The sequence below is a fragment of the Hipposideros armiger genome, unplaced genomic scaffold (assembly GCF_001890085.2).
Source record: "Hipposideros armiger isolate ML-2016 unplaced genomic scaffold, ASM189008v1 scaffold_1321, whole genome shotgun sequence".
NCBI classification, from domain to species: domain Eukaryota; kingdom Metazoa; phylum Chordata; class Mammalia; order Chiroptera; family Hipposideridae; genus Hipposideros; species Hipposideros armiger.
Window position 1 is genome coordinate 116,558 of NW_017732671.1, and position 20,463 is coordinate 137,020.

The 20,463-nt window shown below is 41.6% G+C and overlaps 1 long non-coding RNA gene across 1 annotated transcript; it reads right to left on the reverse strand.

Moving 5' to 3' along the window:
• Positions 1-500: 500 nt before the first annotated feature.
• Positions 501-12,706, reverse strand: LOC109377206 (uncharacterized). The gene is made up of 3 exons (XR_002122833.1): positions 11,698-12,706; positions 3,793-3,866; positions 501-685 (listed from the first exon to the last, which is right to left on the reverse strand). It is a non-coding gene; the product is annotated as an uncharacterized LOC109377206 (long non-coding RNA).
• Between the last annotated feature and the right edge of the window lie 7,757 nt (positions 12,707-20,463).

Consider the following 20,463-nt stretch of genomic DNA (forward strand, 5'->3'; position numbering starts at 1 on the left):
TTCTTATTTATTACTAGTCATAAGAACTAAAGAAGGGGAATGGGGTTCTCACCCACCATGACATCATATGGTACCACTGTAAGGGTGAAATTCAGGAAATCAATAATGCAATTAGACTTAAGCTGGTTTGCAATTTGCCTCACTGCACCGCTCACTATCTAGCCAGCAAGATGGTTAGACTTAGTTTGTTTGCAGTTTGATCCATCCTGATAGTCATGCTTTCTCTTTGTTTCTCCTCCCACTGATTAACTGAAAACTCTGTTCCCTTTTCCAAAACTACCCAGACCTTATTAATTAACAAACATCTTAACCAAAAAGAGCAGCTTCTTTAATCCTCAGGGGATGTGAGGGCCCAAGATCACAACCCCCTAGCAGATTTTCACAGATGGCTATGGACTGGGAGCCATCTCAGTGGCTAATGGCCTCAGAAGACCCCAGGAGGAGACTTCTCAACTATTAGCCTTGAGGCCTGCTTTCCTTTGTTCTTTCCCCTTTACCTGCCTTTAAAGCCTCTGAATCAGTTGGCCTCAGGAAAGGTGGTGTTTTAGAAATGTCTGCCATCTTCTTTAGCTGCTGGCATCTAGAATAAAGGGGCTTTTCTCCTCACTAACCCTTGTCAGACTCGTGTTCTGGGCTCTTCCGTGGACAAGCGGCACCGAACCTGAGTTTGGTTAACACCATGAAACTATAACAAAGAGAAATATGTTCTGAAAACAGTGGCACTAGCCTAGCTACTATGACACCTGGAAAAAAAACAGGTTCCTTTTTAAAACACACCCGTACTCGGCCTCAGAGAACTTGAGGATCTTCAGTCCCAGTTTAAACACAAGGCTCACCCTCCAAATTAGAGCATTTGTGTTCCAGTGTTGCGGGGAACCCAGACAAAGAGACATGACACTGAGGCGTGGGAAGCAACATTTACTAATGCTGGGACTGGCTCAGCAGATTCACATCCAGAGGCTGAGCCCCCACCTGGGTTTCTCGGTTAGCAGCTAAGGTTCCTTATTAAGACATGCGGCCTTGTTTCAGCTCCTGATTGGCTCCCAGGTGAGGTAGGAATTCGGAAATGTTAAAAGGGGAAGTCTTGCTGACCATACAGTTCAGGAATGTCTTTGTCTGAAGCCCTCACAAAATCCTTAGTGACCACGTGGTCTGGGAAGGCCTTTGTCTAGGGCCCACTGCCACACCAGGAAGAAAAAAAAAAAGAAGGGCTCAGGCCAGTTCCAAATGGATCTCCGCCTTCCAATTAAAATTCCAATGCTTTTTGAGGGCACAGCATATACAAATTCTCACCCCAGGCAAGGCAAAGAGGTTGAGAGGGGAGGGGGCTGAGATATAACAGAGGGAGGGACCCTGAACTAGAACACTAGGAAAACCCCTTTCCCTGGGGCAGCGTTTGCAGAATTCTTAAACCCCAGACCCATGGGGCCAGGGGTCCTGGGTAATCCCCCACTCGCCTCACCCCCACTAAAGTTCTGAAACTGTGCTGAAGGGCGCAAGTCAGGGGCTCTGGGAGGCATTTGGTCAGATTCTGCAATGGCCTGGCCCGGGCACATGCTCAGGCTGCTGGGAAGGCCCTGGCCAGATCGTACCCTGGGCAAGTCCCTGAGAAGTCACCTCTTCCCCCATTGTTTTTGGCTCTGATGGTGATGGTTCCTCCTTTGCTGTAACTAGGAGCTCAAATGAAAAGGCCGAGAGATGCAGAACGCTCATTTCCTCCCCCAGGCCTGTGGCCTCGGGAGCCTCCAGGTTCTCCAGTCTTCCCTGCACAGCTACCCTCATCCCCACCCCCACCCTGCCCCACATCTCCGCGGGTTCCTGGCCTCAATCTACCACCAAGTCCTGGGGGAGGTTTCATGGGGCACCGCAGCTCCAAAGGTATGAAGGCTCCTGCAGCCTGCATGGGGTACCAGGCTGCGACCCCTCCCCTCACTCCTCCCTTCCACTCTCCCCCGCTTTTGGCTTTCAGCTCTATTTTCCGGTATTCAGTTGCTTTTCTTCTTCGTGTGCTGGGAGTAGGGGTGGGGGTGGGGATGGGGGTCGGAAAACGAAACCAAATATTTGTAAACAGGCAGGCAGTAGGCAAGCTGTGACTTCCTTTTCATTTGCAGCCTGATACTTAACCTCCCCATACTAAAAGTAACAGCTGCCCTGATCCCTTGGGGTTCAGCCAGGGCTTGAGAGAACCAAGCAGAGTCCTGCTCTCAGCCCCATCTCCAAAACTGTCTCTTCCAGGCAGCAGGGAAAGGTTCTGCTGAGCACTCCACAGCCTAGGAGTCACTCTGGTCTACCAAAGATGTGGACAGGGCTCTGCCTCTTTGCAGTTGAGCCTATCTCCATCACCCATTCTTGGACTCTGTTGGAATCATCCCATTATAAAGCTGGGGATCTGCTCACTGTGAGATTTGTCCAGCTGCAGCAGCTAAATGCTGCTATATACAGATACTGTGAAAACAAAGCAGGAACTACAAAAGTCAGTCTTAGATCACAGTTTTTCCCACAGTGCACTATTTTAATCTCTGAAATTATTTAGAAGTTTCAGCAGGTGGTGATAGCAAAAAGCAGGACTTTCGTTAATGTAGCCATAGTTGTACATCAGTTTTAACAAAATGTACTGCAGTAATGCAAGATGTTAATAATAGGGGAAATTGTGTGGAAGGAGGAAGAAAAAGGGGAACTCTACTTTTTCCATAAGCTTAAAACATTAAAATAAATAAAACATATATTTGTGTGTGTGTGTGTGTGTGTGTGTGTGTGTGTGTGTGTGTGTGTATATATATGTAAAAAGATGACATAGTTTAACAGCGAAACAATAACGACTGATTAGGCACTTAGGGAAATTCGGCTCCTATCTGAAACATCAGGGACTCATAGTGAGGAAGAAACCTGTTGTAAGTTTATACAAGCTGAGGGAAACACTAAGGCTGTCCAAGTTATCATATACATTTGTAAATCTCCTTCAGAGGTACCCTGGTATCCACTCACCCTCTAACTTTCTAGCAGAAGACCTAACAATATTTTATTTAAGTTTTCAAAGTCTGAACAATATGGATTACATTTTGTGTTGTAAGCAGTTAAAGTACTCTAGCAAAACCATCCAATAAATAATGTTATAATCCTGGGGCCCACTGAGTGGCACGTTGGTTAGGAGTTGGCTTGGGACGCCAGCTCTGAGCAGCAGGGCCCTGGTTCGGATTCCGCATGAGGACCAGTGATGCTGCGTCCTCTACAGCTAAGATGGTGAACAACAGCTCGACCTCGAGCTGGGCTGCCATGAGTCGCCAGCGACGGCGTAGGCTGCAGCCCCTGCTGCAGTGGCTGCCATAAGCTACCTTGATTGGCTGGCAGCCAGTGTGAGCTTCCAAGAGCCGCTGTGAATGGCTGTCCAGAGGCTGGCGACTGATCTGCCTCACCTGGGAAGAGCACAATGGTAATACCAACATGGGCCAGTGAAGCGACTTCCTCCACAACTAGAATGAAGAACAAAAGGACAGCAACTTGTCTGTTCTCCTCCCCCAATTCCCCAACAAAAATCTTTAAAATAATAATAATAATAATAATATTCCAATCCTGGAATGTAGCTGGACTACTTAACCAGGAGAAGAGCTATCTTTTTAAGTACCATGGCTAGCCTCAGGCAAAACTGTGAGGTAGGCAAACTGTTGTTTTAATTCTTTCTCCATAGGACTTGGTATTTGTAGTATAGTAACAGCAACAAGTGGCACTGTAGGTTACAATGGAGCCTAGGATTTGGGATTAGCAAACAAAAGTGCAGCTTTGCTCTTTACTTACCTATAAAGTCATGAAAATAATACCTAGATAACACAGGTCTTGATGCATCAAATTGTCGAAGAAAAACATCCAGCCTAAGAGAAAATAAAAGAGTTTATTTGAGCCAAACTTACGACAATTGTCAGGAAGCAAAATCTCAATGGATTGAAAAAATGCTCTGCGAAATGGCAGTTTTGAATCTTATTTTATACATAAAATCAAAGGAGGAAGGTTACATGAAATCCATGGGTGATAGATTAACAGGGTGGGAGAAGGCAAAGCAGGGAAATCTCTGGGATTGGATAAAAGTAAACTGAAGACACAGGTACTTCTACATAGGTGGGTGCAGGATAGTTAGCAGTTTGCCTTTTGCAGCACAGACATTGTTGCGGGGAACCCAGACAAAGAGACAGGACACCAAGGCGTGGGAAGCAACTTTTACTAATGGCGGCACTGGCTCAGCGGATTCACATCCAGAGGCTGAGCCCTGACCTGGGTGGGACTCGGGGCTATATACCCTAAGGTTTCTGGGTTAGCAGCTAAGGTTCCTTATTAGGACATGCAGCCTTGTGCCAGTTCCTGACAGGCTCCCAGGTGAGGTAGGAATTCAGAAATGTTAAAAGCGGAAGTCTTGCTGACCATACAGTCCAGGAATGTCTTTGTTTGAAGCCCTGAGCAAAATCCTTAGTGACCACATGGTCTGGGAAGGCCTTTGTCTAGGGCCCATTGCCATACTATGAGTTAGGCAATATTTTGTTTTAATTCTTACTCAGTAGGACTACGAAGGGAGCCTGGGTTCTGGAGTTAGGAAACAGGAGTTCAGCCTTGCTCTTTAGTTACTTAGAAAGTCATGAAAATAATACCTAGATAACACAGGTCTTGCTGCATCAAATTGTTGACGAAAAACATCAGCCTAAGAGAAAACTTATAAAAGAGTTTATTTGAGCCAAACTGACAACAATTGTTGGAAAGCAAAATCTCAATGGATTGAAAAAATGCTCCCTGAAATGGTGATTTTGCAGCTTATTTTATACATACACTCAAAGAAAGAAGGTTACATGAAATCCATTGGTGATATGGGTCTTTGGAAAAGTCATGATGTATTTTGTCTATGTTTCTTAAAGGTCATTTATTTATATAAAGAACAAAGATCAATCAATGATATATTGCCCGTTTTGTTCGATAATCTTTTGCCATCTTTCAGTGAGCTTCATAATTCCTCATTCATAAAAGGACCTATCTTTATTTGCAAAAAACTGAACAAGGTGCTGATTTACAGCTTCATCTGAATTGAACATTATACCATGCAAGGAGTTTGGAAGAGAGTGAGACAAGTGGAAGTTTGACGGCGCAAGGTCAGGCGAGTATGGTGGGTGTGGCAACACATCCCATCCAAGCTCCAATCATTTTCGACAGGTGATCAAACTTGTGTGTGGTCTCGCGTTGTCGCAATGGGACACAACTTCTTTATGATTAACCAGCTCTGGACGTTTCTGGATGATGGATTCATTCATCCAACTGCCAACAGTACATATTCGAATTGATTGTTTGGTTCCTTGGTAGGAGCTTGAAAAACATGATGACTTTTAAGTCCCACCACACTGAGAGCATATCCTTCCTCTGATGAATGTCTGCTTTTGATGTCATTTGAGGCGAATCATCACGTCGGGACCAAGACCGTTTGCACACCACATGGTTGTAAACAATCCACTTCTCATCACTAGTTATCACTTGCTTCTAAAAAGGGTCGTTTTCCTCACGTTTAATGAGCTTATTGCAGATGTTTATATGCGCCGTCAAATGAACTTCTTTGAGTTCATGCAGAATCCAAATATCAAGCTTGCTTACATATCCCAGCTTCTTCAGGTGGTCGTGAATGCTTGAATGACGGATGTTCAATGTTTCTGCAATCTCTTGTGTCGTGTAATGTGGGTTTGACTTGATCAATGCCTTTATTTTGTAGTCATCAACCTTGGTGGGCCTCCCTGAACAAGGAGTGTCATGGAGATCAAAATCACCAGCACAGATTTTGTGAACCACTGTTGGCATGGACGTTCTTGTAGAGCATTATCACCATAAAGTTATGCAACTTTTCACAAACTTGATGCACGTTCTTCCCTTTATGGAAGTAAAACAGTGCAATATGGCTGTTTTTAAAAAATGCAGTTTGTCTTCCATCTTCAACTTGTTGTAAAATCTCCAAAAGTCAACCAAATCGCTCAGTTTTTTTTAGAATGAAGCCACTAGACCTGTCAGCTGTCAAATGACATAGCAAAAACATAGATAAGAATGACTCTAGTACTTCCAAAAATGAACTAGTGACATCCGTCGCAAACATGCGTCATGACTTTTCCAAAGACCCAATAGATTAAGGGGGTGGGAGAAGGCAACGTGGAGAAATCTCTGGGGTTGGAAAAAAGTAAAATGGAGAGACAGGTACTTCTTTCACATAGGTGTGTATGGAACCGTTAATAGTTGGCTTTTAACAACACATAGAGATGATAATCAGGAGACAAGCAGAATAATGAGGAATTGTGCAGTTTCCAGCTCTGGTCCTGAAAAGGATTACTGACATTCCAAAGATGTTATCTTAGGTACAAAAAGACAACAGATAGGCCCACTGAAATGGCACAGATTAATTACATGAAGGAAGCTAAAGATGTGACTTCCCACCATGGCCCACTTAGTTATGAAAACTTTTTTATGCTCACGACATCTTATGTGGTTATTTTCAGTCTCCTGAGCTTGTCAGGTTAATGTGTGGCCCCTTTTCCGTCCACAAAATGAAATGTGGATTTAAGCATTTTACTGATAACTTGAACTCCTGGCCTCAGTATACAAAGTTTTAAAGGACTAAAAGAGCATTACAGGAGCCCTCTGGTGGGAACTGTTCATGAACTAACTCAGACATGAAAAAGCACATCGGCTATTGGAGCAGCTGCAAGAAAAATTTCACTCTAACCATCACTACTCCATTTCTTTATGTACAAATACTTCCTTTCAAATGTGCAGACAAACACCCAATGTAAACTCAATGAACAGCACCAATGTTCATCTCCTCTGTCCCCACCCCACCCTGCCCCCCAACACACACAGGCAGACACTGGACATTGGAATGAAAACGTGGAAATAACCGATCAGGGGGCTGTGACCATTACAGCAGTGGTTCTAAACCTTTAATGCGGCTACGAAACACCCAGAGACCCTGTTAAAGAGCAGTTTGGAGTTTACTGGGTCTGGGGTGGGACCGGAGGTTCTGTATATCTAATAATCTCCCATACTAGGCAGATGCTGCTGTTGGTGGGACCTTCCAGGAACTTCCAGCCCTGGCATGCAGTCAGAAATGCTCACTGCCAGGTTAGTAAGAGGGACAGGTTCCTACAGTCCTTAGGAGAGACCCCTCCCAGAGCAGGAGGTGGGGAGGGCAGCGATCAGGGAGTTTGCTTTGGGTTAGGAAGGGGGTGCCAGCCAGGATAAAGGGGAGAGCCTGCCTCCAGGGGCAAGCAGCTTGGGTTTTCAGGTCACATTGACCCTCCCCTAATCCTACCCTACTCATGCAAAGCTCAGGCACCAGAAAAGATGCAGAACACTTGACTGGAACAAATTTAAGAATCACTACACAGACTTCATCAAAGTCAAATTATACTTCCTGAAGCGCCTCTTCTTCTGAGCCTGGCACTGGGGTAAGGGGAAGAGAACAACTGAGTGGCTTTGAATGTGAGTGAGACACACCTGGGAAGTGACTTCCCTGATCTGGAGGAGTTGTTGTTTTTTTAGGAAATAGGTGTGGTATTGTGATTTATAGTAAGAAATACATACTTGGTCTTCATCCCCATTTCTGGCACAGAGTATTGGAGAATTAGTATGTTTGACCAGGCTTTCTGTAAAGCGGTTGTGGGTTTTTTTTCTTTACCTGTTTTGCATCATGCTGATGGACATCGTATCTGACTGGGGAACATTTACCCTACCCAGTATTATAAAGCAGGAATCACATAAGTCTTCCTTCTAGCAATATTAATTGGACATGCCAAACGGGAATGAGTGGTATTGCTTGAGCCCACACAATGTAAAATAGAAGCTGGAGAGCTGGTAGGGACAAGTTATCTGTGTGATCACCCTATATGGGGTATAGACTGGGGTTTATGGCAAAAGCCTGTGAATGTCTCCCTGCGAAAACCACTGGGCCTTTAAAGTAGAGAGTTTCCATTCAAGGAGTATTTACTACCTCACTATTGGATGTTAATTAAAGCTACCCCAAGGACATAAAATTATCTTAAAACAGAATACCCATATGTCTAGTGTTATGTCAGAGAAATGCTTTAAAGGGGATGGCAGAGCCCACAAGAGTTTCATAGAAAAATGTAAATGGTTTATACAAGATTATGCTGCCGGGGAAAAGCAAGGAGGATGTACTCATGACCAGGGAGCCGCTTTCCTCTAGGACTGACTCTGAAACTGTGTGAGGAGCTGCTGGGCTCTCCTCTCACCTGGACAGTGCCCTGTAAACTGCTCTTGACTGACCAGCAAAGAGCTGCTTGGCTTCTGGACAGGAGCTCCACCATGAATGGCTAACACCTTGCTTGAAAGGCCATCACTTCAATCAAAGAAGGGAAAAACAAATCAGCCTGGTGGACGGAATTACATGCTGTTTCCTAGCAGTGACGGAAGCAGTGAGCAGTGGTAAAAACCCCGATGTTTGCTTTTTACTGACATGAGCAGTGGCCAGTGATGTGGCCACATGGTGAAGAACAAAGGCAGTGGAAACCTAAGCTATGAACTGAATGTCCTCGCCCTACGTGCCTCTTCACCTGGCTGCTCATCTGTATCCCTTATCACATGATTTAATAAACTGGTAAACATAAGTGTTTTCCTGAGTTCTGTGAGCCAACTAGCAACTGAGCCTATTAAGTAAACCCAAAGAAGGCGTGGTTGGAATCTCTGATCTTTAGCCAGTTGGTCACTGATGATAGAAGCACGAGTGATATAAGCTGGGCCTGCAACTGTGCTCTCAGCGTGTGTGTGATTGTAGGAGGGGCGGCCTTGTGGGACTGAGTCTATAACCTGTGACAGAGAATTGCTGGGCAAGGTGAAAAACCTCCACACATTGGTGACCAGATGGTGAGAACTGAAGTGTTATGTGTGACATACATACAGGAAAGAAACACATAGTACAGAAGAACTGGGTTATTTCCCACATAGAAAGAAAAAGACTGCGTTTTACTTATATATCTGAGTACTATGAACAAAATAGAAGATACCGCAGCAATTTGGACAGCAACAATCATTTCTTCAGAGCAAGGAACACACTTTACAACCCATATGTGCAACAATGGACAGAAAGATATCGTGCTCAGAATTATAGTTTTGTTTTGTTTTTTTTTTAAAGATATTTTTATTGGGGAACTGGGGGGATGGAACAGTGCTGGGGAATCGAGGGAAGGGGAACAGACAAGTTGCTGTCGTTTTGTTCTTCAGTCTAGTTGTGTAGGATGTCGCTTCACTGGCCCAAGTAGGCACCATCATTGTGGTCTTCCCGGTGAGGCACATCAGACGCCGGCTTCTGGACGGCCGCTCACTGTGGCTGCTGGCCGCTCACGCTGGCTGCTGGCTATACACGGTAGCCCATGGCAACCCACTGCAGCAGTGGCTGCAGCCTTACGCCGTCGCCGGCGACTCACGACAGCCCAGCTCCACCTTGAGCTGTTGTTCAGCATCTTAGCTGTGGAGAGCAGTGTCACTGGCCCTCATATGTGGGATCCGAAACGGGGCCCTATGGCATCCCAAGCCATCTCTTAACCAACGCACCACTCAGCCGGCCCTCAGAATTATATTTTTGATAGAGAATTGGATGGGCAATTGAAACATTGGTTGTCTAAAATGGGGGGAGATAAAGGCATGAAGGGCTGACTTACAAGCCTTCAGGAGTTCGTGCTTACAGTCAACATGACCATGAGTGAGGCTAAAGGAGTGTCCTCACTACAACCATTTATCTCTGTTTTTCCGGTGGACCTGAGAAAGGGAGTGGGGAGTGGGGTGGTGGGAAGGTGCTGGTGTTCTGTCTTCACCACATCACCTCTGTTGTTTTGTTTTTCCCCTCTTACTTGATGCAATGATCATAGGACCAGGGCTGCTGCAACTACAAGGGCTGGAAGCAAGGATGGTTCCTAAGCAAGAGCTGTCACTGTGTTCTTAACCTTTGTATCAGAATCCTTAGGACCAGATGGGGCAGGATGTGCATCACCCCATATGGAGAATATGGAACCATCTGGGAATGCAGCTATATTCCCTGGTGTAAAGATAGCCCATTCTTTCTGCCTCTGTGTAACTTGACCTTAGCTGAGTAGAAGTCAATTGAAGGGAAGGCCCTTGCTAGACCAGAGGACCGGCTGAGTGGCTCAGTTGGTTAAAAGTTAGCTTAAGAGTACGAGCTCTGAGCAACAGGGCTGCTGGTTCGATTTCCACATGAGCCAGTGACGCTGTGACCAAGCTGAGCTGCTGCTGGGCTGCCAACAGGTGGCAGGATGGCTCGGGGGTGAGAGCACATGCTCCTGACAACAAGACTGCCTGTTCAGTGGTTGGCTGAGCCTGCCGGCAACTAAGACTGAACTCAGCACCTTGAGCTGCTGCCACACGGATGGCTCAGTGGATAGAGCATGCGCTCTTAACAACAAGGCTACTGGTTCAACTCTTGCATGGGATGGTGGCTATGCCCACCCGCAAATAAGATTGAGCACAGCACCTTGAGCTTAGAGGCCACGAGCTGCCCTCGGGCAGCCAGATGGCGACTGGCGCCCTCCACAACTAAGATTGAAGAGCAACAACTTGGCTGGTCCCCCTCCCCAATTCCACAAAACTGTTCACCTCCCCCAATTCCATAATTTAAAAAAAAATAATATATTTTTTTAAAGTTAAAGAATTCATAGGGCATCTAGAGGTGGAGACAGTTTGAATGCCATCGAAAAGTCTATTCTGAAAGTCAGCTGACACTAAGGATTTATGCATGAGTGTTTAGAGACAGACAATAGATTTTTCTTCTTATCGGTGGTTTGAAAATGGTATCATATTTGTATAATTTCTCCATTTACATTTTACACAAATTCTACTTTCATTCTTAATGTGTGCATATATAGTTTACCTGTTCCTTAAAATCCTTCAACAGTATCATATTATACCTGGTATGTAACTGAAAATTCCTGGTTCATCCATATTACTATTCCTTTCCTTCCAAAATTACCTTTGAATAAATGACTAGCTTGGAAAGCTGTTCCCATACACAATGAGTAATGTCCAGAATAATTTACAAGGGACTGATACATAGACAATCCCCTCCCACTGTTTTATTGCCATTCCCATCAAAATTAGCCTCAAAGAACCTAAAAGCATTTGAAGAATTTCTATTAGAATAAATGTTTCAGGAGAAAAAAGATAATTTCATGTAAATACTTCATACTTTAAGAAATTATGGACAACCTAGATTGAAAAAGAACTCTTATAACAAAGGAAATTAAAAGGACAAGACATTTAAGGAGACGAAAAATATTGGCAGCACTCGGCACAAAAAGGAAAGTGAAAAACACTTCTGATATTCTTATCAGAAAGAAAACAATGTTCTCTGATATTCTTAAAGAAAGAAAAACTATTTTAGAAATATCATGATGTCAAACTGCCTCTCCCAACCAAGTCAAAGCAATTAAAAAGGTGACTTTTAAGAAAGAATGAATGAGGAGCGCTTACATGCACAAAATTGGTATTCCTGAAGACTGGAGCTCAATAGTAAAAATTAAGCATTAATAGAAGAAAACTTGTGAAATAAGAGAACTAAGTATGAGCATTCCAGACAAAAAGTAAAGCACATCTTGGTGAAGTTTCTTATTTTTCAGTAGAAAGTAAAAGTATGTTGCTTACAAGGGGGAATATAAACCTTACCTTAGACTTTGCCACAGTCACATCAATTGCTAAAAACAAAAGTTAAATGTCTACACTGTCTGAGGAAAACAGTGAGTAAGCCAAGTTCTAACACCCATTCTCATGCAAATGTAAAACCATTAAGAACTTAAATACATCATATCTGTTTCTGAAAATAAATTACTTGTTGAAGAAATCCAGCCAACCAATGAATAGTTGAAAATAAGAATCTGAAGAAAGGGGAATACATTGTGTGAAATGAATGGTGCTACAGATTTTCCTCTAGAGCTAGTGTCTTTAACATTGAAGTTCAAACTAAGTAATACGTAACTAATATCAAACTGTGTATGACAAAATATAGAGCTGAGGCTAAACCACGACTAAAATTATCACTACCTTTAAAAAAATGCCGACCTAAGAAATATAAATGTGGATAGGTTCTTCCTCTGAGAAAGGTACAAATTCATTTGATAGATTTTTTATTACAAACAAATATAAAATTAAGTTAATTTAAATTATAAAAGTTACAGGATGACATCAGCATCATGGTGGCATAAGACATCCTTCATTTTTGTCCTCTCTTTATCCTCTGAAATTTGGCATCTATCCTTGAACATAAGTGTCTCTGTGGGTGCTATGGTATCCAGTACCATGCGCCAAAGGACATGGGGGGCATCTCACTCACCTGTGCATCAGGCAATAGGTAGGTAGACCCCAGTATGGCTTGAAACTTGGGAACTTGGGAACCATTTCCAGTAAGTTTTGGCTGAGAAACATTGACTGGGGCAGTTACCCATGAACAAGAGAACTTGTATAGAAGTTCAGATTTCTAGAGGAGAAGTTTCAGCATTTCACTGGAAGAAAGAAAAAGAGTTTGATGCATTGGAGTGGGTGAGAGGAACTTTGTGAATATCCACCCTCTTCCAATGCAGCAAAGCTTAGAGAAAAAGGAGACCTGGGATCCCTCCTATGGGGAAAACAGAGTGATGAATGAGTTCCTGGCTTCTCCAGCTGTACGGGACACTGCTAAAGAAAGCCTCTCTCTTCTGCAGCACCCAGGGTATGAAAGCAAGAGTTCTATGACTCAAGGGAGGGATGACATTGGGAAAGGGGCAGAGAAGAATATCAGAGGGCCTTAAAGGGACACAGACCCTGCTGACTGCCCTCCAGACCCCAGCAGGACGCTCACCCAAGAGCTCCTGGGAGAATTTCACCTGAGGAGCCTCTCAACTGACCTGTGGGCCCCCAGTACCCTCAGTGCCAAACCCACACCTCTCCCCATTCTGCATCTGGCACCTTGGGGGCACTCCTGAGAGTGGTAAAAAGACCAAGCTTGGGTAGACAGGGAAAACATGCAGAAAACAAGCCAGAGTCTAAAAGCAAGAGAGAAACCACAACCTTGAGCTGTAGTGCCACTTTCAAAAAAAGAAAAAAAAGAGGTTAGCAACAGTTGGACGAGTGTGTTGTAAAATCAAGAAAAGACATATAAACTTAAGAATTCTGCCAAAAGAGAGCAAGAAGTGTGGAGCAGATGCATCCATTCAAGGCTGAAGGAAGCCTCAGCATATAAGCAGGATAAACAAAAACAGTATCTCTCACCTGAAAGCAGCTGGGAAAGACTGGAGGAGATGACTGCTACTTCACATGTGAACACAGTAACGCATAACTCCAAGAAACAGGAAGAACCAGCAAAAATGACATCAGCAAATGGCCATAGTAATCCTTCAATAACCCAAGCCAAAGACACAGAGATTTGTGATTTACCAGATAAAAAAGTCAAAATGGTTGTTTTGAGAAAACTCAATGAGCTACAAGAAAACACAGAAAAACAATTCAGCAAAATCGAGGAAACTATGAACAAAATGATTAGTTTAACAAAGAGACAGAAATCATAAAAAAGAACCAAAGAGAGATTCTGGAACTAAGGAATTCAATGAATAAAATGAACAATGCAGTAGAGAGCATAAATAGCAGAATAGGCAGGCAGAAGACAAGTTCAATGAGCTACAGGATGGGAACTTTGAAGTGCACTAGTCATGGGATAAAAAGAAAACAAATGAATGAAAAGGAGCAAAGAAAGTTTGTGTGACATATGAGAAACCATCAAAAGAATCAATATCAGAATCATTAGAGTTCCAGAAGTAGAGTGGGTGAAGGGTGCAGAAAGCTTATTTAAAGCAATAGAGTAGTCCCCCCATATCTGTGGTTTCACTTTGCACAGTTTCAGTTACCCACGTTCAACCACACTCTGAAAATATTAAATGGGAAATTTCAGAAATAAACAATTTTATAAGTTTTAAATTGCACACTGTTCTGAGTAGCTTGATGAAATCTTGTGTTGTCCCTCTCTGTCCTGTCCAGGATGTGAGTCATATCTTTTCCCAGCATATTCACACTGTATGCACCACCAACTGTTAGTCACTTAGTAGCAGTCTCATTCATCCAATCGGTTATGAGAGAGAGAGAGAGAGAGAGAGAGAGAGAGAGAGAGAGAGAATACCACATTGACAAAACTTTTATTACAGTATATTTTTATAACTTCTATTTTATTATTAGTTATTGTTAATCTTTTACTGTGCCTAATTTATAAATTAAGCTGTATTATATGTATGTATATATGTATGGGGGTGACAAAGGGAGAGGAAGAGAAATATATATATATATATATGTATATATATATATATATATACATATATATATATATATATATATATATATATATATATATATACATATATATATATATATATATATATATATCAGGGGTGCCAAAAAGATGTATACAAGTGGACACTTTGGTCAACATATTTCAAGTAGGTTTGCCACAATCAGAAGTACCTGGACACTGGTGGTAACTGCTTTGTAATTGCAGAAGTCAAATGTGATTTGCATTCATTTTTTGTTATCAGTATCTATTGAGTATTACAATTTTAATATAGTTTTCCTTTCTTTTTTTTTTTAAGTTGCAGAAAAATGAGTTTATTATTAGAAGAAATGCATTTCAAGGAAACAGAAGCAGACCTGAACAGTAGTAGAGAATGGTTCAAGGGTCATTATTAGAAAAGAAAGTACACTCTAAAGTTGGGAGTGGGCCCCGAGCAGAGGCAAGGCTCAAAACACTCAAGAAAGTCCCAGTTTTCCTTGCTTAACATGTGTATACATTTTTTTGGCACCCTCTGTATATATGGTTCAGTACTGTCTATGGTTTCAGGCATCTACTGGGAGTCTTGAAATATACCACTCTTCCATAAGTGGATGGCGTGACTGTTGTAATGGCTGAGAACTTCCCAAACCTGGGGAGAAATTCAGACATCCAATTTCATGAAGGTAATAAATCGCTCCTATTTCAATTCAATATGATGTTCTCCAAGACCCACTATAATGTAACTGCCAAAATAGAAAACAATATCCTAAAAACAGCAAGAGAAAAAAAAGATTCTCACCTCTATGGAACCCCCATTTAGTTATCATCCAATTTCTTGGCAAACACCTAACAGGACAGGCAAGAGGGAAATTACATATCCAAAGTGGTGAAAGAAAAAAAATATAGCCAACCAAGAATATGATACATGACAAAGTTATCCTTCATAAATGGAGAAAAACTTTCTCAAACAAAAGCTAAACGAGTTTATCAAAACTAAGCTTGCCTCAGGGGTGTGATCAGAGCAAGGCACCTGAAGAATGGCTTCTTTGTTTACAACACACCCAACAGGAACTTGGGTTTTCTCCTCACAGGTGGCAGGACACTATGACCTTCCTGTGACATTATGCCCCATACATGGAAACAAACAAACAAACAAAAAACTAAGCCTGCCTAAGAAGAAATGTTAAAACAGTTTGTAAGCTGAAATGAGAAACAAAACAAAACAAAAAACGTTAATTAGTAACATGAAAACATACTAAAGTATATAACACACTGCTAAAGGTAAATATACAATCAGATTCAGAAAACTCTAATTCCGGAATATGTGTTAACCAGTTAATTACATTATAAAGGTTAAAGGAGAAGAGTATTAAAGTTAACTAGAGCTACAATAATTACTTAATATATACAAAATAAAAGAGATAATTGTGACATTAAAAACATAAAAGGGTGGATTAAAAAGGTTAAGTTTTGGTATGCAATCTAAGTTAAGTTACTATCAGCATAAAATGGATTGTTTTATCTACAAGATGTTTTATGTAAGCCTCAGGCACAAAGGAAAAACCTTTAGTAGATTCACAAAAGAAAAGAGTAGTGAATCAGAGCACACCACCATGGAAAATCACCAGCTCACATTAAAAACATAAAAGGGTGGGTGTAAAATGGTTGAGTTTTTGTATGCAATCTAAGTTAAGTTACAATTAGCATAAAATGGATTGTTTTTTCTATAAGATATTTTATGTAAGCCTCAGCCACAAAGGAAAAACCTTTAGTAGATTCACAAAAACCAAAGAGTAGTAAATCAGAGCATACCACCATGGAAAATCACCAATTCACAAATGTAGGCAGCAAGAGAGGAATAAAAGGAAAAATGGAACTACAAAACAGCCAGAAAACAATTAATAAAATTGTTAAGGACATTAGTAAGTCCTTACCTATCAATAATTACTCTAAAGGTAAATTAATTAAATTATTAAATCAAAAGGCACAGAGTGGCTAAATGGATTAAAAAAAAAGACACTATTGGTTTCTACAAGACACTTTTACTTTTTTTTTTTTCTTAAGATTTTTATTGGGGAATTGGGGGATGGGAACAGCACTGGGGAATTGGGGGAAGGGGAACTGACAAGTTGCTGTCTTTTTGTTCTTCAGTCTAGTTGTGGAGGACGTTGCTTCACTGGACCAAGTTGGCACCATCATTGCGCTCTTCCCGGGCGAGGCAGATCAGTCGCTGGCTTCTGGACGGCTGCTCATGGAGGCTGCTGGCAACTCATACTGGCTGCGGGCCACACACGGTAGCCCATGATAGCCCACTGCAGCAGGGGCTGCAGCCTATGCTGTCACAGGCCAACTCTCGGCCACCCAGCTCCAGGTTGAGCTGTTGTTCAGCATGTTAGCTGTAGGGGGCAGTGTCACTGGCCCTCATATGTGGGATCCGAACCGGGACCCGCTGGCGTCCCAAAGCCAACTCTTAACCTACGCGCCACTTGGCTGGCCCAAGTCACTTTTGCTTTAAAGACACACATAGACTGAAACTGAGAGGATGGAAAAAAACATGTCATTAAAGTAGAAACCAAAAGTAAGTGGCGGTAGCTATACTTACAGCAGACAAAATAGACTTTAAGCTAAAAACAATTAGTGAGACAAAGAAGGTTATTCCACAGTCATGCGTCACTTAACAATGAAGATACATTCTGAGAAATGCATGCTTAGGCAATTTCATCATTGTGTTAACATCACAGAATGCACTTATACAAACTTAGATGGTCTAGCCTACCACACACCTAGGCTATTTTGTATTGACTATCGCTCCTAGGCTAAAAACAGGCACAGTGTGTTACTGAACTAAATAATATAAGCAATTGTAACACAATGGTACATATTTATGTACCTAAACCTATCTAAACACAGAAAAAGTACAGTAAAAATACAGTATAAGAGATAAAATGTGTGTGTGTGTGTGTGTGTGTGTGCGCACGTGCACACACACACAGTCATTGCAGGGATGGGGAGGGCTGTGGAGGGAGGTGCCATTAAAGAGAGAGTAGACATCAGGAAGAAGGAAGGAAGAAGGGAGAGAGAGAATGAGAAAGTGGAGATAGAAAGAGACCCAGAGAAATAAGCTTGAGATGAGAACTAATAGATAAAAGGAAGGGGGATGGGGAGACCAAGGGAGAGGAGAAAGAGAGAAGGGAGTGGGTAAAGAGAGAAAAGAGACTTGAAAGTAAGAGAGATAAATGGATACTGAAGGAACTGAATTTGTGCACAAGCATATGCGTGCATGTGCATGTGTGTGCAGGGGCAGGTGTCGGGATGTGGTGGCAGGGGGTTGGCTTCTGGCCTTCCCTCCTTCCCAGTCCCCTTCCCTCACTCCCTAGGCTAAATCTGAGCCCGAGCTACGGGTGGGTGTAATGTGAGAAAACAGAATGCTCAGCCTCCTCATCTATTTAAACCAACCAGGCTAGCAGTAAATTCATTTTAAGTCAAGTCCAGCCTTTTTTTTTTTCAAACTTTCAAACTAATTTTTGTTTATAATCTATTATAATCTTAATGGACTACCATCATATATGTAGTCTGTCATTGACCAAAATGTCATTATGCAGTGTATGACTATATAATGATAAAGGGATCAACTCATTAGGAAAATATAACCATTGTAAGTATATACACACCCAGCATAGAAGCACCTAAACATATTAAGGAAATACTAACAGATCTGAAGGGAGAAATGGATAATAATACAATAATAGTGTGGGGGCTTCAATACCCCGCTTTCAGCAATGAATAGATTATCCAAAAAAAATCATCATGCAAACATTGGATTTGAACTATGCCTTAAATTCAATAAACCTAACAGATACTTACAGAGCATTCCATTCAACAGGACCAGTATAGCATTCTTTTCAAGTGCACATGAAACATTTTCCAGTATATTTCATATCACAGGACTCAAAAGAGGCCTTGGCAAATTTAGGAAGAGTGAAATAATGCTATGTATCTTTTACAACCACAATAATATGAAAATAAGAGTCAAAAACAGGAAAAATTATAAACGTGGAATAAAACAAAACACTCTTAAACAACCAGTGGCTCAAATATGAAATCAAAAGGAAAAAAAAATTCAAAACAAATGAAAACAGAAACAAAACACACAGAAATCAATGAGATGCTGTAAAAGCAGTTCTTAGAAGGAAGTTTGTAGTGTTAAATGCATATATTAAGAAAAAAAATTTGTTTTTAAAAGATTTTATTGGGGAATTGGGGGAGGGGAACAGCACTGGGGAATCAGGGAAAGGGGAACAGACAAGTTGCTGTCGTTTTGTTCTTCCGTCTAGTTGTGGAGGATGTTGCTTCACTGGCCCAAGCTGGCAGCATCATTGTGCTCTTCCTGGGTGAGGCAGATCAGTCGCCGGCCTTTGAACGGCCACTCACGGCGGCTGCTGGCCACTCACGCTGGCTGCTGGCTACACACGGTAGCCCATGGCAACCCACTGCAGCAGGGGCTGCAGCCTACACCGTCGCCGGCGACTCACGGCAGCCCAGCTCCAGGTCGAGCTGCTGTTCAGCATCTTAGCTGTGGAGGGCAGTGTCACTGACCCTCATATGTGGGATCCGAACCGGGGCCCTTTGGCATCCCAAGCCAGCTCTTAACCAATGTACCACTCTGCCGGCCCAAGCAAAAAATTTTTTAAAAGGAGGAAGGAACTAATGATCCTTGGAAATAGTTGAAATAGACATTAGAAAATAATAGAAAAGATAAAGGAAACCAATAGCTGTTTTTATGAAAATATAAACAAAATAGACAAACCTTTAGCTGGACTAAGAAAAAAAGAGAGAATACTCAAATAAAATGAAATAAAAGAGGAGACATTACCATTGAAACCATAGAAATGCAAGAATCATAGAGACTATTATGATATGCCAGCACATTGAATAACTTATAGGAAATTGATAAATTCCTAGAAACATACAACCTACCAAGACTGAATCACGAAGAAATCAAATACCTGAACAGACCAATAGTAAGTGAAGAGATAATATCAGTAATCAAAAACTCCTAACACAAAGAAGCCCAGGACCAAATGGTTTCCCTGGTGAATTCTACTAAACATTTAAAGGGGAATTAATGCTAATTCATCTCAAACTCTTCTAAGAAACTGAAGAGGAGGGAACATTCTAAACTCATTTCACAAGGCCAACAACATCCTGATACCAAAGCCAGATAAGAACATGACACAAAAAGGAGAGTATTGACCAATATTCCTGGTGAATGTAGATATAAACATTCTAAACAAAATATTAGCAAACTAAATTCCACAACATATCAAAAGAATCATACACCATGATCAAGTGAGATTTATCCCTGAGGGGCAAGGATAGTTCTTGGTTCAGCATATGCAAATTATTAAATATTATACTATACATTAATAGAATGAAATATAAAAATCATGTGATAATCTTGATAGGTACAGAAAAAGCATTTGACAAAATTATACATCCTTTCATAATAAAAACACTCAACAAGATGGGTATAGAAGGAAGATGCTTCAATATAATAAAGACCATTTATAAAATCCCACAGCTGATATACAGTTAAAGGATGAAAGCTTTCCCTCTAAAATCAGGAATAAAAAAAGGGTGGTCATTCTCTCCACTTATTTAACATAGTATTGAAAATCCTTGCTAAACATTAAAATGAAAAGCAACCTACACAATAGGATACAATATTTGAAAATCAGCTATCGGATAAGGGGCTAATATCCAAAATACGTAAAGAAGTCATACAACTCAATCAAAACAAAAAAATTCAATTAAAAAATGGGCAGAGGAACTGAGTACCATTGTTTCAAAGAAAACATACAAATGGCCAAAAAGTACATGAAAAGATGTTCAACAATACTAATCATCAAGGAAATGCAATCAAAACTACAATGAGATAGCACCTTACACATGTTAGAATGGCAATCATCAAGAAGACAAGAAATTAGTGTTGGTGATAATGTGGAGGAGGGAGAACACTTGTAAACTGTTACTGGGAATGTAAATTGGTTGAGCCTCTATGGAAAACAGTATGGGGGTTCCTCAAAAATTAAAAATAGAATTACCCTATGATCCAGAAATCATATTTTGGGGCATGTTTCCAA